Raw genomic sequence first — 22,842 nt, 5'->3', positions numbered from 1 at the left:
AAATTTGCTTTAATCAGAAATTAGTGAGAAGATACCTATAAGGGCTTTTTTATGATACTATGATACATCACTAGCATATCATCAGTAAACACAGCCATTCTCAAATCCTGTTTACCAATCATGATACCTTCAAATATGTTAAAGGAATGACAAAAAATAGCTAAAAGATCAATTGCAATATTGAAATGTAAACAAGACAAAAGACATCATTTTCTTGTTCTTCTAAATGAGTAAATCCATATTTGAAATTAAACCCGAAGGTAATAATTTGGCTTTTGGATTCCTAAATATACCAAAAACTGCAGTAACAAATGAACCATGAAACCCAAATTTAGTAAAAGAGTGATGGGAATGTGACCAGGCAATGTCAAATGCCTTTTCTGTATTTAATGTGATCAAAGCACTGTTGGTTTTATTTGACTGGACATGATGAATCACTAGTAAGATATTTCTCATATTGGTATTATATGTTCTTCCTTTGAGAGAACCTGTTTGATCCATTGAAAGAATACTAGATATCAGGTAATAGTTTTAGTAAAATACGTATTGGTTAAGTAAAAAGATTTGTCTAAAAAATTCAGGAAATTCCTTGAAAGAATACTAGATAACAGTAAAGACAATCAGTTAATAGTTTTAGTAAAATGCGTATTGGTTAAGTAAAGAGATTTGTCTAAAAGATTCAGGAAATTCCTTATTTTTCCCCTGTTTAAAAATAAGTAAAATGAAATCAAATTTGCTAAAGACAAAATGCTATATTCCTTTAAAATATTAAAAAAATAGGTTTTGCAATGAAGTTAAGACATCTTTAGTAATTATGTAAAATGAAGTAGTAAGGCCATCTGGACCTCCAGATTTTCCTTTAGGAAGTTTACAAATAGTATTTGAAATTTCTCTTTTCAGAAACCGGTTCGTTAATTTTCCTTGTTAACCAGTGGAAATTTTACATTTTTTAACAATCTATCTCACATCTGTACATCTACCCCACTCTTTCCATACATACAGTAATGCTAAACAAAATTCTCAAAATAATATTTTGCAGATAATTTTGTAAAATACCTTCTTTGTCCCTTATGCATACTATAGGTCTACTACTTATCTGAAATGTTATCAAATTTGAGAGGAGTTTACCAGATTTAAAAAATTGGAAAAGTAATCAGTGATGCTAATAAATTAATATATGTGTAACCTAAAAAATATTTGTGTGTGACTAAATAATTACACTATCAAATATACAACAATTTGTACCCAAAAACATAAAGAAAAATACATGAATAAAAACAAAATAAAATGCAGTTGCAAGCTGAAACACTAAACAGTGATTTACCCCACCATCCAACTCAATAATACAACAATAATGTGCAGTGCAACACACTGATGCTTTGAATTATAACATCCTAAAATGTATATGCAGACCAATAAAATCCGTAAACAACAAATTAAGTAAAAAAATATGTATAACAATAAGTAAATCAAAACTTCTCCAGAAATTCTTCACCACTACTGTGTCTTTTAAAGCATGTAACTTCAGTGCTCTCCCATCACCAGGTGAATGAAATGCTCACCTCCCAACAATAGGTAACTCGCTTACCTCTTTAGTAATTGCAGCTGTATATTAACCAAAAACAACTCCTCTGTCCCTCCGTTCAATAGAGAGGCTGTCTCTTTACTCCTGCTACTGAAGAAGCCCAATCACCGGACATAATGCATATAGGGGGAGAGTCAAGCCTGTGACATCATGCCACTCTCCAGCCAAGGTGGTGAGTTGGTGAAGGACAAGAACTACATCTCATGCTGTGTTTGCTTTTAAATTCTGCAAGTGTTACCATGCTTGGGGGCTAATAAAGTCTATATGCAGAAGTACACTATGTTTGCATGTGACTCTGTATGAGAGCGGGAGCCAGTGAGGAGGAGAAAGTAGAAAGCCTCTCTATTGAACGGAGGGACTGAGGAGCTGTTTTTGGTTGACATACAGCTACAATTACTAAAGAGATAAGCGAGTTACCAGGTGAGCATTTAATTCACCTTGTGGTGGGAGAGTACTGAAGTTAGATGCTTTAGAAAACACAGTGAAGAAATTTTTGATTTACCTATTGTCATACATATTTTTGAACTTCGATTGGAATACATATTTGATGATAGATATCCACTACCTGTGCACCCTACAACAGGTGACTAGTGATGAGCCGAGCACCCCCCTGTTCGGGTTCACACCAGAACATCTCAAACATGGGAAATGTTCTAGAGAACATAGGAACAATCACAAGTCCTCATTTTAAGGCTTAAATTTAAATGACTATTAATCACTCACTCAGCCAAGGATTTGAACTCACAGCCTCTCACTTGCTAGCCTGTTATTCTAACAGCTTCGCCACCAAGGCAGCTGAGTGACCTAAGACTCTCTCTGCCTAACAATTCTCTATCTGAGATTGACAGCTATTTTATAGGGCTCTGACATCACCAGCACCCCATAATCCATTTCTCAGGTGCAGTGAATAAATTACTGACATCACTTCAGAAGGGGTGGGACAATAAATCGGCTTTAAATAAAATCCATAATCTATTAACCACCTGCTGGGATTCAAACTCACTAGCTTTTGTTTGCAAGTCAGTTACTCTACCAGCTGGGCCACCCAGCCAGCTGATTAGCTTTTTGTCTCTGTCTGGCTAACTAGCTTCTATCTGAGTTTGACAGCTCCCATAATCCATTGCTTTAGGTGCAGTGAATAAATTACTGACATCAGGCATGTGGCCTGATATTGTTCGGGGGGGGGGGGGGCGGTTGCTCGCCCCCCACCCCATCCTGGCCAGCCATGCTGTGTGCTCGGATAAGGGTCTGGTATGGATTTTAGGGGGAACCCCATGCCATTTTTTATATATATATATATATAAATAACTTTGATCTCAACAAACTAAAAAGCATAATTATCTCTCTCACTGCTTGGGATTCAATCTCATAACCATTGCCATCGCAGATATTCTACCAGCTATGCCACAATCCAGTATGGCTAGGATGATTACCCTTTCCCTGCCTAACTAACTCCTATCTCACCCTACACACAGTGGATGAGATAGAAGTTAGGGAGAGTATGCTTAGCTTAAGCAGGCTTGGTGGTGTAGCTTGTAGAATACCAGGCCTGCAATAAAAGAGCCATGAGATCGATCCCCCCAGCCAGTGAATTCAGAGGTCAGAGAGTCCATGATAACGTGGGAACTCAAAGTTCCCGTGAAGAAGCCCATTTGTTCGTCATTCAACAAACAAGCGAACAGCCGAGTTGAACTTACATTCGACTTGAACTCGAACCTCATCCCTATAGGGCAGTGGTCCTCAACTCTGGTCCTCAGGGCCCACTAACAGGCCAGGTTTGCAAGATAACTGAAATACATCCCAGGTGATATAATTTGCTGCTCAGTGATTGCAGTATTCTAGTCTGCATCTCCCCAAGGTAATACTTAAAATCTGGCCTGTTAGTGGGCCCTGAGGACCGGAGTTGTGGACCAAATAAATGTACCAAAGATAATATAAAGTTGCTGGTTATGAGGCTGAAAACCCTGAATAGGTATAATATCAAAGAAACTTATCAACCATTGTGATTAATCATTCCTTGACAAATCACGCTTTTAAATTAATCAGTGCATCATACCTAACAAAGTGCAACCAATACATAAAGTGCCAATATTATGATATTAAAGTGTTAACCAATACATAAAGTGCCAATAATATGATAATAAAGTGCCAATATTATCAACTGTAAACAGTTAGAAATGCGAAAAGGTGAACATACAAATACTGCATAAAGTGCTATAAATGTTGAACTTCATGAGAAGTTAAAATTATTTGTAACGTCCATAATCACCAACGTGATTCAAACGTGCAATAAGATTTTAAAATCACAGGATGTACCGTGATCTTTGTGCTCTTATCCACCACCAGTAAATGGATAACCTACTCACCAGAGGCAAGTATAGATCTCGCATATAGGTTGGGTGAGAGAGAACCCCAAACTGGGAAAAATCCTCTCCACCGGGGCCACAATAATAGATCATATCAAGAAAACTTCCATTGTGTAGTATACTGAATTTATTTTAAAACGCAAAATGTGAATTGTTGAATAGAAAATAACCAATCTTGTGCACTTTGCCAAACATGCAAATATGTAAAGCATATTTATATTTTAAGGTATTAATTTGAAATGTATAATCTTTGAACTGTTTAAAAGCCAATTTAAAATTTCATGAAGCAATACATTTCCTGTAAAAATGTATTTTCTTCAGCTAGGTAATAGGAATTAATAGCTCTAACTACTGCCTTTAAGTACCCCACAAAAGAGCAGGATCTACAATATACTCATTATTATTTAAAATCCCTAAATTGAGTTTTTTAGATAGATAGTTTTCTTGATAAATAGCCTGAAATTAGGATTGATTGACAACTCTACTGGCAAATGCCAAGTTTTGAAATTAAAGTTATATATGGTCAAAATTTAAATTCATATATTCATTATTTGAATTTAAAATATTTCTTGAATACTCCTTTTGGTCTTAAATTGTCTTAATGTATGAAAATGTACTTTTTGAAGCACCCCCACATATATACTTCCACACATATTCACTTTTCCCTGCTGTGTCACACATTTCACAGAGCCGGTCTTCTGAACTACTAAGGTGCTGAGAGAAGGAGATTCATAAGTCATTGTCAGTATACAAATAACTGCTCGCAGGCAGCAAGTCACCATGGAATATGTAGTCTTTCAAATTTGAAATCAAACCAAAGAAGTGAGCATAGGAGATGATGCAAAGCATGGAGGGAATCCAAGAAGTTGTGGAAAGAGACACCAAGCAGACAAGCAGCAGTCACAACATGAAAAGAAAAAGCTTATATTGTATTGTCTGAAATAACTATTGTTTGTTTTTTCATTACATTGCTGATTTTGTGAAAATGTAAGTGTACGATATACATAGTATGGTGTTACCATAGAACAACTGTAATTATAGCATTGTTAACCGGAACACTGACTGGAATGGCAGAATGATCTGAGAGATGGGAGACTTCTGAAGAGAACATACAGTGAGAATGAAAATAAAAACTAAAATCCAAGTGTTGAAAGCCTAAGTAGCTAGTTTTGAGGATGTAAGAAAATTGTGGGATAGGAGATCCATGATAGAATCTAATAGGTAATTAAAGTCTCCACCAACCAATGATGGTTTACTTATGAAAAGAATGATCTCAAGTTTGAGCAAATCATAAAAACTGGTTTGGTTTTACCAGGAGAATATTTGTTAATAAATGAAGCTTAACATTTTTTACCATTACACAAACATAAATATGTCTTCTATTTTTATCAACTTCATGCTATAAAATTTTAAAAAATTGATATTTTTAATAAAGAGGATAGCTACACGGTCTTCTTATCTTTAGCTACAGAAAACACAATCTGGCCAACCCAATTATATTTCAACCTTTGACTTTCATAAAACTTAAGGTGAGATCCTCTGAAGTAAAGCAATGAAGGATTTAGAATTTTTAAGGCTTGTAAAAACCTTTTCCTGATAATTGAAGAATTCACCCCATTTGTGTACCAAGAAACCACTTTAACCATATTCAATTGAGAGCAAATTATATGAGTACTGCAGTTAGTTGAACTTGTGTGAACCTTTAATAAAGTAAAGACCTGCTGAGAAACACGGTAGAAAAATTTGATGGTACAATAATACACAAAATGATCTGAGTAAATAGTAAATAATGCACACAATGCAAAGAATGACATGCAAGACATATAACTAATTCTACAACTCCATTTTTTTCCAAACTAAGGAAAGAATTACATAAATTAATCTTACTAAAATAGCTTCCTAAATATAAAGATACTTGAGCTGACTGTAGCCATATTAGTGCACTTGCAACAAGAACAATTGAGTACTGTCAGTGATATTTTTTATTTGCACTTCATGGTCCAAGCAGTACTAATACAAAGTTTTAGCAGAATGTTAAAAAAAAACAATCTCTGGGGAGGAAAAAAAGGCACAAACAAACATATATAGCATTAGTAATTAAACTTATGTAGTTATTGAGAAAAAGCCGGAAGAGGGCTATGGACTGGGAGGAGAAGTAACAGTCACAGAGGTGAAGATGGTTATAAAACTGTTGGATAATGATTCAGAAAACCGAGGTCCACATTTAGTTTATAATCTTTTGTGTCCAAAAGAAATGTCATTCTTAGCAGAAAAAGTTATCCTTTCTTGAGTGCTTTTGAAGTTTCCTTTAGGAAGAAAAACATTTTATGTTGTCCGTGGTGTGGTCTGGTTGTTAGAAATAATGTCCCAAAGGTGTACAGAAATCTTCTGTTTTATGTTTCTTTTTTTGTTTACAAAAGATTTTTATTAGAAAGTCAAGTCAATAAACATGGTACAAAGCTTATACAATGCCAGGCAGATGTACATGGATAAGAAGGAAGAATTACAAAATTATCATGAATACGTTCAAGCAATTACACAACAATTTCCAACATGTAATGCACAAATGACAGAATACGCCAGTACCTGCCTTATCAGAGAACTAACACAATGAATCAAAAATCTTAATCGGCACCTTGTTTTATTAGTGGGTCCCAAGGATCCCACTTAGCATGGAATGCAGGCATAGAATTGTGTAATGAGTGGAATATACTCTCAGAAAGCCTAATGTCGGCCATCCTTGTCAGAACCTGGGACCACAATAGATTATTAGATTTCCAGTTAAAGGCAATCATCCAATGAATGGATGACATTAGAGTATGAAACAATCTTGAGACTGGGAGAGGGACATTAGGGATACGAGAAAATAGTAAACACAACTTCAGGCTAAGAGTGAACGCTGATCCCACCAACTCTAAGAAACATAGTTTGACCTTATCCCAAATAGGTTTTAGGTGGCTACAACTCCAAAAGAGATGCAGAAGTGTACCCTCCTCTGTACAACCTCTAAAACATAGGGGAGATATTGAGTCGTAAAAGGAGTGTAAAAGAGGGGGAGTCAAGTACCACCTTGTGACTAGCTTAAATGGGGAATCTCTACTGGCCCAAGAGCGCGTACATTTGCGTAGATTATCTATCATCCTTAACCACTCCGGGACTGAAAATGTGCAACCCAGATCATCTTCCCATTTGATCATGTATTTTAGTTTGTCTGGTAATGGGGAGCAGTTGAGGGAATTGTAAAGTCTAGAAATTAAACCCCTATCTCTAGGCGAGGAGCTACAAATGGACTCAAAAGGTGTATAAGGTGGGTGTAGGGTCAAGGAGCCCTGAGCTCGAAAGAAGTTCCTCACAGCTTCGTAGTGAGCCTCTTCTGACCTGGGGAGACCATGTAGTCTATGCTGATTGAAGGAACAAAAGTTATTGCATGCTGAAAGAGTTTTAAGGGAGACCAGACCTCTGGAAATCCAAGGTCGTAGATCCTCCACTCCCAAAGGAAAGTCTGGAGTATCCAAGGCTGACATAAAAGAGAGCAGGGGAGTAACCTCAGACACCAGAGTGGTCCTGTATCTCTGCCAAATCTGATATAAGTGACTAACTACCCTGTTAGATTGTAAGAGGTATCTGGGGGGGGGGGGTCGAGGCGCACCAGAGAATGGCTTGTAAACAGAGGGGAGCTATAGATAAATTTTCAAACAGTAGCCATGGGATATTGTCTTTAACTGAGTGCCATTGTGCTAGTTGGGATAATTTTGTCGAAAGATAGTAGGACCATATGTCTGGTAAGCCCAGACCACCCGCAGATTGAGAAGCACGCACCACCTGTTTATTGTATCTGGGTCTCTTTCCATTCCACACAAACTTGGAAATATTATGCTGGAAGGACACAATGGGAGATTTGGGAACATTAATAGGTAGGGCTCTAAAAAGGAATAGTAACTTCGGCAAGATAATCATTTTAACCGCTGTGCATCTACCTATAAACGAGATAAAGTATGACGACCAAGAGCTTAACAGGGAGCTTAGTTTTTTAAATGTGGGAGGGAAATTGGCTAGGTAAAGGGAATCATGGTGTGGTGTCATGTATACCCCTAGGTATTTGAATGATTTTGTGCACCAGGAGAAAGAAAACTTTTCCCTAATAGACACCTGTAACCAATTAGGAAGGTTCAAAGGCATTAAGGAGCATTTGGGGATATTAACACTAAGGCCAGACAAAGAGCTGAAATCATCTAGCTCTACCAATAGCCGAGGAAGGGAGAGGTGAGGGTTTGATAGAAATAACAAAACGTCGTCAGCATATAGACTGAGCTTAAATTCCTTACCTCCCTTAAAATAACCACTAATCCTGTCATTGCTTCTGATGGAGCAGGCTAGGGGCTTGATAGCTAAAGCAAAGAGTAAAGGGGAAAGGGGACAGCCCTGTCTGGTTCCCCGCTTAAGGTGAAAAAACTCAGAATTACATCCTGGCAGGCGGACTCTTGTCTGGGGGGAGTCATACAGGGCTCTGAAGCCATGGATGAATCCATTTCCCAGACCAAACCTTGGGAGCAAATTTTCCATGTAGGACCAGCTAACTCTATCAAATGCCTTGTGGTTGTCAAGGCTGACTAAACATGTTGGTGTCTTGGACGAGTTGGCATCCTGAATGATGTTAGTGACTAGTCTGATGTTATCCGTAAGCTGCCTACCCGGGATAAAACCAGCCTGATCTGGGCTGATGAGTTGAGTTATGTTAGTGGCGAGTCTATTAGCAAGAAGGCGACCGAAGAGTTTTAGGTCATTATTCATAACTGAAATTGGTCTATAATTTTGGGGAAGGGAAATGGTCCTTGTCAGGTTTGGGAATAAGGGATATATTCGCAAGGAGCATCTCCTCCGGAAAACTACCCCCTCGGAGAACGTAATTAAAAAGTTTAGTTAGTCTAGGGATCAGGAGGGGGGAAAAGGTTTTATAATATAAGGCGGAAAATCCATCAGGTCCCGGGGCTGTGGAAGTCTTTATTGATTTGATAATAGCCAGTAGCTCCGCATCAGTACAGGGTGCCTCAACTGCCTCTCTCTGATCAACCGTGAGTGACGGAAGATGCAGCCTATCTATCCATTCATTAAATTTAGAAACAGAAGTAGAATTGGGGGAGACTTCTGAAAGGAGGTTCTTATAGAATTGTGTGAAGATGTTTAATACTTCCTTAGGGTGTGAGACAACTTTACCATCCTGTCTTCTTAGCTTATAGACATGTGCTGGTCTGACATTTTGAGTGAGCTTTCTGGCAACAATCGTGGATGTTGTATTGCTGTTAAGAATAAATTTAGCCTTAGACCATCTAAGAGCCCTCTCGGTGTCTTTAGAAAGAACCTCATCTAAGGCCCTTCTTTTAGCAGATATCTGTTCTGAAAGAGAAGGGGAGGGGGAGATGCTGAGAATATTGTAAAGATGATCCAAATCTTTCGTTAGAGATTTAATTTCAGCTAGCCTGGATTTGTTCTTTGCAGAAGCAAGAGCAATTAATTTACCCCTGATAACAGCTTTGTGGGCTGTCCAGATGGTAGAAGCTGGCGTATCAAATGCCTCATTAATTGTAAAAAATTCATCTAGAGAAGCTGAAATCTGGGGGGCTAGTGTGGGATCATTGATCAGAGTGTCATTCAGTATCCAGTTAAAGGAGGATCGCTCCATGCCAATACCCCTCGCCTCAAATGAGACCATTTGGTGATCAGACCAAGGGCAGACGTGGATGCGAGCATCTGACGAGTTTGCCAAAACTACAGGGGTACAAAAAATATAATCCAGTCTTGCAAAGCTATCGTGAGGATGTGAATAATGTGTATATGATCTACACCCAACATTGTGAGCCCTCCAGGCATCCACCAGCTGCAAGTCTCTGAGCGCTCTGGTCAGGCTTCTGGGGAACGCCTTAGAGGAGGGCACCACCTTGCTCCGATCAAGGAGAGGGTGGGCCGTCAGATTAAAATCCCCCCCCCCCCCAAAATCATATGAGGGGATTCAAACCTGCCAAGTATATTAAAGAAATTACTAAAGAAGGTTGCGTGAGCATCATTTGGGGCATATAGCGAGGCAATGGTGACTTGCTTTCCCGCAATACTACCCTTGAGTATTATAAACCGACTTTCCGGGTCACAGTAAGAGGACGAAATATCAAACATGATGCTGTTACGGATAAAAATCGCCACACCCCTCGTTTTATTGTTATAAGATGAATATCTAAATTGTTGAAAAGACTTATTAAAAAATTTGGGGTGTTTGTCCGTGGCAAAATGAGTCTCCTGTAACAGCAAGATGTCAGCTCCTAAACGCTTGTATTGTTTAAATGCCTTATGTCTCTTATGAAGGGAGTTAAACCCCTGAACGTTATGAGAAATTATATTAATCCCCATGGTAATAAAAAATGACACACATAGCACAACTGAAATATTGTGAATTAGAACTAGAGATTATAGAATGATTGAATCGAATATTTGAAATGGTAAGGGAGACAAAAGACATCCCGAGGGTGGTATTCATAAGAACAGTAGAAGGACCAACAGGGGAGGAATGAAGCTTAAACAACTCTGGTTCAGATATCCAATCCAGTGGATCCGCAAGCATTGTATAAAGCTGGAAAACAGACTTTCTGAAAACATTATCATTTTTTGTCAAAAAAAAACAATAACCAAAAGTATGAGAATAACATTAATCCTCAAGAGTTCAAACCCTACAAGGGAGATGGGCAAAAACAATAACCCCATCCATTGCAACTTGTACCAGTGGACCGTAAAGTCCAACTGCCATCCGTGGGAATCAGCAACCAGCCCCAACATGACCCTAGGCCCGGGACCAGGCCGGAACGAGGCCCGGGTGCGGATCAACACAAGACGGTCCAGAGGGGACAAACCAGCAGGAGGGGAGAGAGAGAAATGTGAAAAATAGAACACAAAGTTTAACCTTCAGAACACTACAAAGGATTGCATAGATATAACCCCGATCAGGGATATGCCGCCCCCCACCACTTCCGCGAGAGACATCAGTCATAATACCTGTAATGGAGGGCACTACCGTCACCGCATGCCCACCCCTTAGGTGTGGGGCGGCCATGCTGCGACGGGGGCCCAGCATGGACCAGCAAAGCCCCACTGTGCCGAGGACACATAAAGTGATAGAAATTCAAAAATAAAAGTAAGAAAAATATAAAAAAAGTGCAAAAGGAGAGTGCAAAAAACGACCAGTGTTTATACAGAACCGTCTCTGAAAGGGTTACGCCATCTCCGCTGATCCCGTCTTGTGGCAGGGGTGGACCAGACAGGTGAGGGTCTAGGAGTAATCTCTTGCCGAACTGCAGGCTCAGCCACCAAGAGTCCCAACTTGATGAGAAGCTCCTTGCCTTCAGCGAGATTGCATACTACATATACTGAGCCGTTGTGTGGAACAGTGAGCTTGAAGGGAAAACCCCATCTATATCTGATTCTAGCAGCTTGCAACACAGAGGTAATCTCCTTCATCTTGCGGCGTCTCTCCAGGGTGGCCTGGGAGATATCATGGAAGATCTGGATCTTAATGCCATCCAACAAAATATTTGAGGTGTTTCTAGAAGCATGAAGTAAGTCCTCCTTGACTAAGAAATCCTTGAGACAAAGAATCACATCCCTAGGGGGCTTATCAGGTGGGGGCTTAGGGCGCAGGGCTCTATGGATCCTGTCACAAATGAATGCAGATTCAGGCTTGTCAGGAAGCAGATCCCTGAAAAGTTTGGAGACTGTAGGTATGAGATCAGACACAGACTCAGGAATGCCCCTGAGACGCAGGTTATTCCTGCGATTTGTCCAAATCTTCCACCTGGGACTGAAGCAAAGTGTAGTTATCCGATAAAAGCTCAAAGTCCTTCCTGAGGTCATGAGGTCATTGTGAGCAAGTGAGAACTCATCGTGCTTCGTTTCAAGCAAGTCAGTGCGGCCTCCCAGAGCAGCTATCTCTTAAGTCAGAGTATTAGTAGATTTGTGGATTTCGGATTGTATTTTGTCTGCAAGCTTTTCATACATGGCTGCAAAACCCGCATCCAGATCTGCCTTGGTAATAGAATGTGAGTACTCACGGTCCCCTGGAGGCATAGCGGCCAAGGAGGGTGGCTGTGTGGACACAGGGAGCTGCGTGGGAGAAGACTGGGTGCCATCTTTGGTCATTCCTGTAATCTCTTTGGTGCAGAGCAAGTAATTCATTAGTGAGTGCTGAGGAGGGCGGCCCGCTGCTTCTTTTTGGCCGAAGGCATGCACAACTTGTTCCTAAGGGGGTGCTAGGAATAAAAAGCTGAAGAAATGTCAGATTGGCCCCGAGGAAGCAGTTTCTCTCTCTCCCCTCCGGCGGAGCTGAGACACTAGCAGCCGTCCAGCTTCGCGCCGCGCATGCGCCCCCCTGTTTTATGTTTCTTAATAGTGTGTCTGTGTAAATTATTTCTTGTTTACAATTTTGGTATAGCAATTTGTTACTGATGTGGCTGCTATCAAGTACGATGTTGCTGGCTTGACTTGTTTTATGACACTGTACTTGTGTGGCTGCAATTTGGGACATTGTTGCTGGCTGCACTTTCCTGGTGACATTGTACTTATGTGGCACCTATCAGGGACACTGTTGCTAGTTGCATTGGTCTGGTTACATTGTACTGATGTGACACCTATCAGGGACACTGTTGCTAGCTGCATTGGTCTGGTGACATTGTACTGATGTGGCAGCTATCAGAAATACTGTTGCTGGCTTTCTTGCTCTTGTGACACTGTACTGGAGAGGCAGCTAACAGGGACACTGTTTCTGGCTGTACTGGTCTGACAAAACTGAACTAGTGTGGGGATTATCAAGGAAACTAGCTGGCTGCATTGGTATGGTGACCCTGTGCTGGAGTTGCAAGGGATCAGGGACACTGGCTGGCTGAACTAAACACTGTACTGACGCCAATCACTGTAGGAAGTGATTTCGCAGCCATCTGTCCATTTATCTACAATGGCTGGATGGCGTTAAAAGCAAACGACTGAAGTCGTTAAAAACAAAAAAGAGTAAATACACTGTAAAAATAAGGTTGTTTCATTGTATTGCTCAATGACATTTGCAGACACTAATTGCAAGTGTCAATTTACACAGGTACAGGTTCAGCTACTCCTGTATTATAGAAAAAGTCCTGGCTGTAACATTGACAACCAGGATTTTCTGGAAAAGGTTGGAGGGGAAAGATGATTAGGAAAAAGAATAAGAGCATATGAGATAAGGTCTAGTAATGCCGTTTAGGTTTTTGGGGTTTATGTTGTATGCCCGAGGTCCAGAAGTGGTGATGGCGAACATGGGCACCCCAGATGTTTTGGAACCACATTTCCCATGATACTCAACTACACTGCAGAGTGCAAGAGCATTATGGGAAATGTAGTTCCAAAACATCTGGGGTGCCCAGGTTCGCCATCACTGTTCTAAAACATTCATCACTTAGTAATCATTTGTAACTTTGAAGACCTGAATTACAGGACACGCAGCCACAGCTAGAACATAAGAGTGAATGGGGTCTCAGACTGGACAACTGATGCTTTAATCTGTTTAATCAATATTTAGCAATCTATTAGGAAAAAACCAGCTGAATACTTTATAAACTGTAAATGCATTTGAGAGCCGAGGATGTGTCAATAGGATCAAAACTCTTCTATGAATATTTTTTTGCTTACAAAGCCTCCCCTTAACTAGAAAATTCTGAGAAACAATTGAGAAAATGAGATAGTGACTTGTAAAGAACAGAGATGAACCTTTTCCAGGATCTCTTTTCTATTAAGATGTAGAACAGTAGATTGTGTAAGTCAACATTTCACATTCTACCTTAGCTCAACTACCGAGGGCAAATGTTTAAACCAAGTTCACATATATAAGGCAGTTGCCTATATTTTGACACAGCAAATATGGGATATGCTGTCACAGGGAACTCCCCCAGTGTTATATGGGAGACATTAGTGGAATAAAATCCCTCTTCACTTTGCTATGGGGATGGCAGCCCGCACACCTGGTGGGTCAGGGCCATTAGCTCTGGGAGTTGTTTTTATAAGTAAAATTTATATAAAAAGGTAACACTAGAAGTGCTGAACCTGTGTTGTCAACACAGGTTTAGTACTCTTGGTACACAGTCAATGCAATTTCAATGCAAAATGCAATAATTGGACAGCTCAAACAGGCAGGGTTTTTTTTTTTACCAATATACAAAATAGATACAGTGTAGCGCAGTTTTAAAAAAACATCCAAAAAAGTCCCATAGAGATATGATCACATACACATTTAACTAAAATATCAAAATAGGTGAAATCCTTTGTGAATGTGTGATTGATTGCTATCAAACACCCGGTGCCTTATCTTCACACACCGTGATTATCCGTCACCGAGCAAAGTGACTGCTCACCTCCATAAAAATAAACAACAGCTTATCTCCTCTCAACCTGGATCAATGGCTTTGACATCTCTATGGGACTTTTTTGGACTGTAATTTAGAGCTGCGCTACACTGTATCTACAGTATTTTGTCTATTTGTAATAGGAGGTGTTATGGAATCACTTACACAGTGGTTGGCTAGTCAGCATTGTTTTGTCTCATTGTACACAATTTTATTTTGAATTTCACAAGATTTTGAGTTTGCACTGATTGATATAATTTATTCATAGGGTTATTTGCCAGTTTTAAACAATGTCAAGTGAATGTGCCAGGTGGGTAACATTCCACATTCTTTAAAATAGTAAAAATGTAAAGATGTTTTACTATTGAAGAACAGATGATGCAGAATGTCAGGAAATGCAATTTTTTACTGGGTGAATGTAAGGTGAATGCTGGACAAATGTCTAGTAATTTTTACATTTGCATTTACAAGTTAATTTTGGGGGCTAATGTAAGAAAAATTCTTTATAAATATATCTCTTACTCTTAGTCTATTAGTACAAATAATAAATACTGCGAAAAAGACTGTTTTTTATACTGTTAGATGACTACTGTTAGATGACTACTGACATCTAACCAGATTTGTTTTATTTTTTTAATAATATACTTTAACACATATCAGACAGGTTTCTGTATAAAAAGGAGCTATTAGATGGAAGTCATTAGTGTATTACAGTATATTGTAGTTGCAATATTATTATCAGACATAAGCAAAAAAGAGAATTCCAACATGCAACAGTACATATAATAGAAATCAGTAGCACAATCTAGCATACCACTCACTAAATATACATGCATAAATTACATAAAATAGTTTGTGAGTAATAGTCCATCAATAAAAATGAAAAACAATGTGAGTAGCTTGGCTTGGAAGAGACTGTAGTATCCCGATGTGAACTAGGAAAACACCTTACACTCCACTACTGGTATGTGTTCACACTCCCAATGAACTGGCCACCCACCTGAACTAATTGCCTTACATTCTCATGGACAAGGCAAACTCACTTTAAAACAATTCATCCCGGTCCCCTGAAAGCTTGGTAACATTTTAAAGTGTTTTAAAGTGAGTTTGCCTTGTCCATGGGAATGGAAGGCAATTTGTTCCGATGGGTGGCCAGTTCATTGGCCATACCGGTGGTGGAGTGTAAGGTGTTTTCCTAGTTCACATCAGAAAAAATATGATCTCTTCCAAGCCAAGCTACTCACATTGTCTTTCATTTATATATGGACTGTTGCTCACAAATTATTTTATGTAATTTATGCATGTATTTAATGAGTGGTATGCTAGATTGGTTTCTATTACTTGTACTGTTTGTTGCATGTTGTATTTCTCTTTTTTGCTTATATATTTATTGAAGTAGTGGCATTTTAGTATTTATTGTATCAGTTTCTTAAGCGCGGGGGGATTAGTGTATTTAATTTGAATATTATTGGACATACCATCACTTATATTTCAGCATTTTATTGAGAACAGAAATTAGGCCTGGTTCACACTAGTGCAATTTCCAGTGCAATTTGAGTCATAGAGAATCCTATAACAATGGAAATTACATTATTATCTACAGTGCCTATTTACATCAATACTGCACAACACTGCTTATTTTTGGAAGAGGGTCTTGTGCTACTTTGGCATAGTTGCTGCATTCTTTTGGCCACATAGTCGTCAATAGAAATGCACCAAAAATGTGTATGCCAGCTTCCTAAAAAACAGTGACTTATCTCTGCTGTCAGCCAAGAATTTCCAAGAGAAATGTGTGTATAAAATAATACATGTGACCCTGCCCCCTTATGACATCATTGACAAAAAATGAACATGGCCATATATGGTCAATGACATCACCGGGTGATCCCAGTCCTTTATTTACTTAAGCTGCAGGAAGAACCAGCAATGCCATTTAATGTGAGGTATGTGACAGGATTGGCTGATTGTGGATGGGCAGCGTGTATTTTTTTCTTGCGGGTCAGCAGCCATTATTTATTTTGAAATTATGTGGACCTACATCTCTGGACAACATGACTGACGATGGGTGTACATCGGGGGAACATTTTTTTTTTTTAATAAAGGATTTGTCAAAAACGATGTTGTGTTTATTTATACTTGACTTTTTTGGGTGAAAACGTAGGGGTTCTATATACCCCCTTTTTAATTCACATAGGGCAGAGCCTTGATCTGGGGGCCCCCTTGTTGTTAAAGGGGGCTTTCAGATTCTGATAAGTCCCCCACCCGCAGACCCTTACAACCACCCCAGGCTGCAAGCTAAGATAAAGGCCTGGTAAGGATTTTGGGGGGACCCCCACATTTTTTTTTTGTTTTTTCTTTTTAAAGATTACTTCTTTATTTAAAGTTTGCTGTCAGCCAGGATTCACGGTCAGTCACTGGTTGTTAGGATTTAAGTTTGTCAGAAATTGAAAGATATTGTAGTTTAATATTAGCACATATGCCAAAATACATTTTCTCATGAAAAATCAAGTCCATTGTAAAGCCTCTATAAAGAATTAAAATTGTTGTATCTTCTGTATCTCGTCTGTCTTCCCACAACTCTAGTGCAACTTACAATCACACAAATGTTCCCAAGATCTGTAATGGATGGTGGATTGCTTTTCAGAAGACAGAGAAAGAAGGTTAGCAGGTATTCAGGAGACACCTCCTGATGCCTGTTTTTTTTTTTGTTGCTGAAAGACAATTTTTATATTACGGCAACATACCATAACAGCAGGCAATGAAAGGCCAAGCTGCACGCTCTGATCTGGTATGGATCTGGTGTGGATTTTGGGTGGAACATACAATATATACAATATTGTTTGGAGTTTTTTGCCATGGGGTCTCCCTTAAAATCCATACCAGACCCAAAGGGCCTGTTATAGATTGTGAGGTAACCTCCACAAGTTTTTTTCTTTTTTCAAAACAAGTCCTTTTTATATTTTGTTGACAGACAGTGTTAAAAATTTAAAAAAGCATTTTAGGTTTATTGTTATTTACAAAATGTTAAGCGCAAAAACTGCAAACTACAATGTGAAAAATTCTGAATAAATCTACCTTCAAAAAACATCTCACAACAATGTTACTTATTGTGCAACTACATTCCAAGAGTTTGGCTCACGGTTGCAGTGTGGCTTCATTCACTTACATGGTGGTGCCACCTGTCAAATTCTGAATGTATCAATAAAACTACCAAACTGCCATGCAAAACATGGCCACCACAATGTGTACTTATGTGAGTGGCACCATGTCTGCTTGTATGTGGGAAGTCAGGGGTTTTAAAAACATGGATCAACCACTTATTTTACCACCTCCTGGCCACTTATATAAAAGGGCCCTAAAATCTCACCACTTCTTCACCAAAATCTCTTGATACTCTCAGAAAATGCAAAAAAAAAAAAAAAATTGTAAAATGCTCCACAAGTTCTTAAATTACACTGACATTGTATGGTACTGTGACTTGCACCAATGAAATTTGCATCAGTTTTTAGACTCTAAACTGCTAAGCTCACTAACAGAAGTGCAGCCTTTAGTGGCTCTCACCTCCCCAGCTGAGATCCAATATGTATGCCTTTCTCCTGAACTCTCTCACAGCCAGCGTTGGGTCCCATGAGTGTGTGCTCAGACCTTACTTCCTGATTCATTTCACAACTTTTTTTCCAGGGACCCAAGTAGTGCATTAAAAAAACCCACAAAATTGAGAAAAGCTGTAATTTCCTTTGTAATTAATTTTGCAATGCTTTGTATCAAAATCATAATTTTAGTGTAATTTAAAATGATACATAATGTATTAGAAAATAACATTTATATATACTTTAAGAAAAATTGCAGTAAGATATGAGCCGCACCCCTGTAAGCTGCAAACACAATATAGGAAAAAAGTGGGGCTTTGAAGGCTCAGATGAGGTGGTCAAAAGACTTAAAACGCCACACAATAAATATTAAAAATGCATTTATATATTTATAAATAACATTTATATATATATATATATATATATATACATTTTTTTACAGTAACACTACTTTTTAAATTAATACTCACCAAAGTATAAAATAAGGAAATATGATTTTTTTTTAGTTTTATTAGGTTTTTGTCAATTGATTGCATTAAAATAAAGTAATTTTTTCAAGACACAATATTATATATATATATACTGTACATATAATAATTTGCTGTCATAAGTAATGATAAAGTTATAGCTAAATCAATAGTCTCATAGCAAAAAGAAAAAGTTGCTTTGGTCCACAAATGATGAGGCTGTGAAAGCTCAAGTGGTTAAAATTACACTCACATATCAAAGGTTACCTACATTACTTGTGACACTAATTGTCCTTAGTGACATTTAATTCGCTATTATAAAATGGAACCCTAATTACTATGAATGAATTCTGCTGTAAGTAATATATGTGCATTTTTGCTTTGACACCTTTAGGTTGATTTTACCTTTTGTTGCAAATAATAGCAGACTGGTTAACCTGTAATTAAAGTCACGCAAAAATGCTATGTATTGTCATGGATTACTGATCTGTCATGTATAAAGAACAATGTTTTAAGTTATCCTCTTGAAAGTTTTGTCAGAGCATTTAAATTGTGTGCTTACACAAATGAATAAAAGCTGATGATTGTAAGCACTGCTGTCAGTGTTAAATGGTTTGTCTCAACACTAACTGTTACTTTTGCTGGACAGCTTAAATTAAAGGCAAAAAAATGAATTCAGACACATCTAAAAATTGAAAAGTTGCAATATAATAAAAAAGATTAAAGAAAGGGAACCTCAGGCCATAACACAGTTGATTCTTTTAATACAAAAAAAAAGAATAACAAAATCATTGCACTCATTTGCAAACATTTGGCAGTATGTGAACAGGCACATCATCAATACAAAGATTCCGGTGTGAAGTTGCAATCCTCCATGAGTTGGTAAGCATCCCAGGTGTGCAGGTGAGTTGAGCTGCTTAAAGATATGAAACACCAGAGCTCCCGCACCTTTCCAATTCAGCACAGCACAAACTGAGCAGGGATCACAGAAGCAGCTTCATCTGCACAAGGCTAGTAGGGTTGATACTATTGTGTCTCTCTTAGTAAGCACAAGCTGACAGAGGTAATAATGTTATAAAAAAACACAGGAAGAAGAAAAAAGTGGGAAAGAAACTTTGTTACAATATCAAATGTGTAAATGCACAACCTGGGGATAGTAAGCAAAATCAGGAACTAAAACATAGAGAGCTATTTGCCAATATAGTATAATGAATTAAACAATGGTGCTAATTTCTAGCTCTTCATTGATACCCCCTATTGACATGCTATTTATCGTAATGCCTGGTAGACACATTCAGTCTTCTTTTGTTCAACTTAACAGTAGAGATGTACCGAACTGTTCGCTGGCGGATAGTTCCCGGCGAACTTCGCATGTTCGCGTTCGCCTCGGCGGGCGAACATATGCGATGTTTACATCATCAAACCTATACATCATCATTGAGGCAAACTTTGACCCTGAACCTCACAGTCAGCAGACACATTCCAGGCCAATCAGCATACCTCCCTCCCAGACCCTCCCACCTCCTATAAATAAGCAAGGGCAGCATCCATCTTAGATCATTTCTGAAGCAGTGTGTTAGTGAGAGCAGGGAGAGTGCTGCTGCTGCTGTTAATAGCTAGGGACAGTTGTTAGTCAGTGTTCCCGGTCTTGTTAGTCAGTGTTCTTGGTACACTCCTGCTGTAACTACAGCACCCCAAAAAGCCCTTCCTAGGGCTGGTATTTGAGGTTTTTTTTTGGATATATATATCTATTGTCCCCAAAAAGCCCTGTTTAGGGCTGGTATTTGTGTAATTTTTTATGTTCTGTTATATATATATATATATATATATATATATATATATATTGTCCCCAAAAAGCCCTGTTTAGGGCTGGTATTTGTGTAAATTTTTATGTTCTGTTATATATATATATATATATATATATATATATATATATATATATTGTCCCCAAAAGCCCTTTTTAGGGCTGGTATTTGAGTATTTTATATATATATATATATATATATATTGTGCACTGCAGTTGCCTGCCCGCTGTGTGTGAGAGGCCACAGACCCACCACAGACTGTATTGTGTGCACACCACACTCATTTCGGGTGGCACAGGCACAGTACCTTGCATTTTAAAAAATATTTTTTTTTTCCTCTGTCATAATTGCAGTGAGTGCTGTGTCAGGTCCACAGAGTGTACTGTACCCACTGCAGTGCCCACCACTGATATATATACGGTGGCACAGCATCTTGTTGCAAATTGAATAAAAAAAATATTTTTTATTATTGCAGTTGCCTGGGCTGTCAGTGACTGTCAGGTCCACAGAGTGTACTGTGCCCACTGCAGTGCCACTGCCCACCCACCACTGATATATACGGTGGCACAGCAGCTTGCAAATTAAAAATATATATATTTTTTTTATAATTGCAGTTGCCTGGGTGCCAGTGACTGTCAGGTCCACAGAGTGTACTGTGCCCACTGCAGTGCCACTGCCCACCCACCACTGATATATACGGTGGCAGGCATGACTTTTTTTGGATTAGTGTCTGGGGGGGTCTAAAAAGCGTACCTGTGAAGTTTCAGCTCTGTAGCATGTCCAGAACCAGAAAAAAAGATCATATAGGTGTAAAAGGGGTTCCCACCATCCCTGCTCTACTGAAAAATTATCTTTTTTTCTGGTTCTAGACATGCTACAGAGCTGAAACTTCACAGGTACACTTTTTAGACCCCCCCAGACACTAATCCAAAAAAAGTTCTTAAATTCTTAAAAATTGTCATTTTTGATAGAGAACCAATTATTGGAAAAATTAAAAAAAAAAAAAATTCTTTGGATTTAGTGTCTGGGGGGTCTAAAAAGTGTACCTGTGAAGTTTCAGCTCTGTAGCATGCCCAGAACCAGAAAAAAAAGATCATATAGTTATAAAAAGGATGGTTCCCACCATGCCTGCTCTACTGAAAAATGATCTTTTTTTTCTGGTTCTGGTCTCTGGACATGCTACAGAGCTGAAACTTCACAGGTACACTTTTTAGACCCCCCAGACACTAAATCACACACAAAAAAAAAAAAGTTCTTAAAAATTGTCATTTTTGATAGAGAGCCAATTATTGAAAAAATTAAAAAAAAAAAACAAAACAAAAAAAAATGTCTTTGGATTTATTGTCTGGGGGGTCTAAAAGGTGTACCTGTGAAGTTTCAGCTCTGTAACATGTCCAGAACCAGAAAAAAATTAGAATTAGGGTTAGGGCTAGGGTTAGGGTTAGGGTTAGGGTCAGGGCTAAGGTTAGGGTTATTTTTAGTGCTTAGGGTTAGAGGGTTAGGTTTAGAGGGGTAGGGGTAGGGTTACTAACTCTAACCCTAAGTATCTCACCGTAACCCTAACCCTATCCCCTAACACTAAACCTAACCCTAACCCTCTAACCATAACCCTAACCCTCTAACCTTAACCCTAACCCTCTAAGCCTAGCCGTAAAAATAACCCTAACCCTAAACCTAACCCTAATCCTAACAATAATCCTAACCCTAACCCTAACCCTAACCCTAGCCCTAACCCTAATTCGTATTTTTTTTCTGGTTCCAGACATGCTACAGAGCTGAAACTTCACAGGTACACTTTTTAGACCCCCCAGACGCTAAATCCAAATTTTTATTTTTATTTTTTTTTTAATTTTTCCAATAATTGGCTCTCTATCAAAAAGGACAATTTTTAAGAACTTTTTTTGTGCGATTTAGTGTCTGGGGGGTCTAAAAAGTGTACCTGTGAAGTTTCAGCTCTGTAGCATGTCCAGAACCAGAAAAAAAAATAGAATTAGGGTTAGGGCTAGGGTTAGGGTTAGGGCTAGGGTTAGGGTCAGGGCTAATTTTAGGATTATTTTTAGTGCTTAGGGTTAGAGGGTTAGGGTTAGAGGGGTAGGGGTAGGGCTACTAACTCTAACCATAAGTATCTCACCATAACCCTAACCCTATCCCCTAACACTAACCCTAACCCTCTAACCATAACCCTAACCCTCTAACCTTAACCCTAACCCTCTAAGCCTAGCCATAAAAATAACCCTAACCCTAACCCTAGCCCTAACCCTAGCCCTAACCCTAACCCTAACCCTAATTTTTTCTGGTTCTGGACATGCTACAGAGCTGAAACTTCACAGGTACACTTTTTAGACCCCCCAGACGCTAAATCCAAAGAAATGTTTTATTTTTTTTTATTTTTATTTTTTTTTAATTTTTCCAGTAATTGGCTTTCTATCAAAAAATGACAATTTTTAAGAACTTTTTTTGTGTGATTCAGTGTCTGGGGGTCTAAAAAGTGTACCTGTGAAGTTTCAGCTCTGTAGCATGTCCAGAACCAGAAAAAAAATTAGGGTTAGGGCTAGGGTTAGGGCTAGGGTTAGGGTTAGGGCTAGGGTTAGGGTTATTTTTAGTGCTTAGGGTTAGACTGTTG

Source organism: Pelophylax lessonae (assembly GCF_965119305.1).
Source record: "Pelophylax lessonae genome assembly, chromosome: 8".
Taxonomy (NCBI): Eukaryota; Metazoa; Chordata; class Amphibia; order Anura; family Ranidae; genus Pelophylax; species Pelophylax lessonae.
This window is presented reverse-complemented; position numbering follows the sequence as displayed.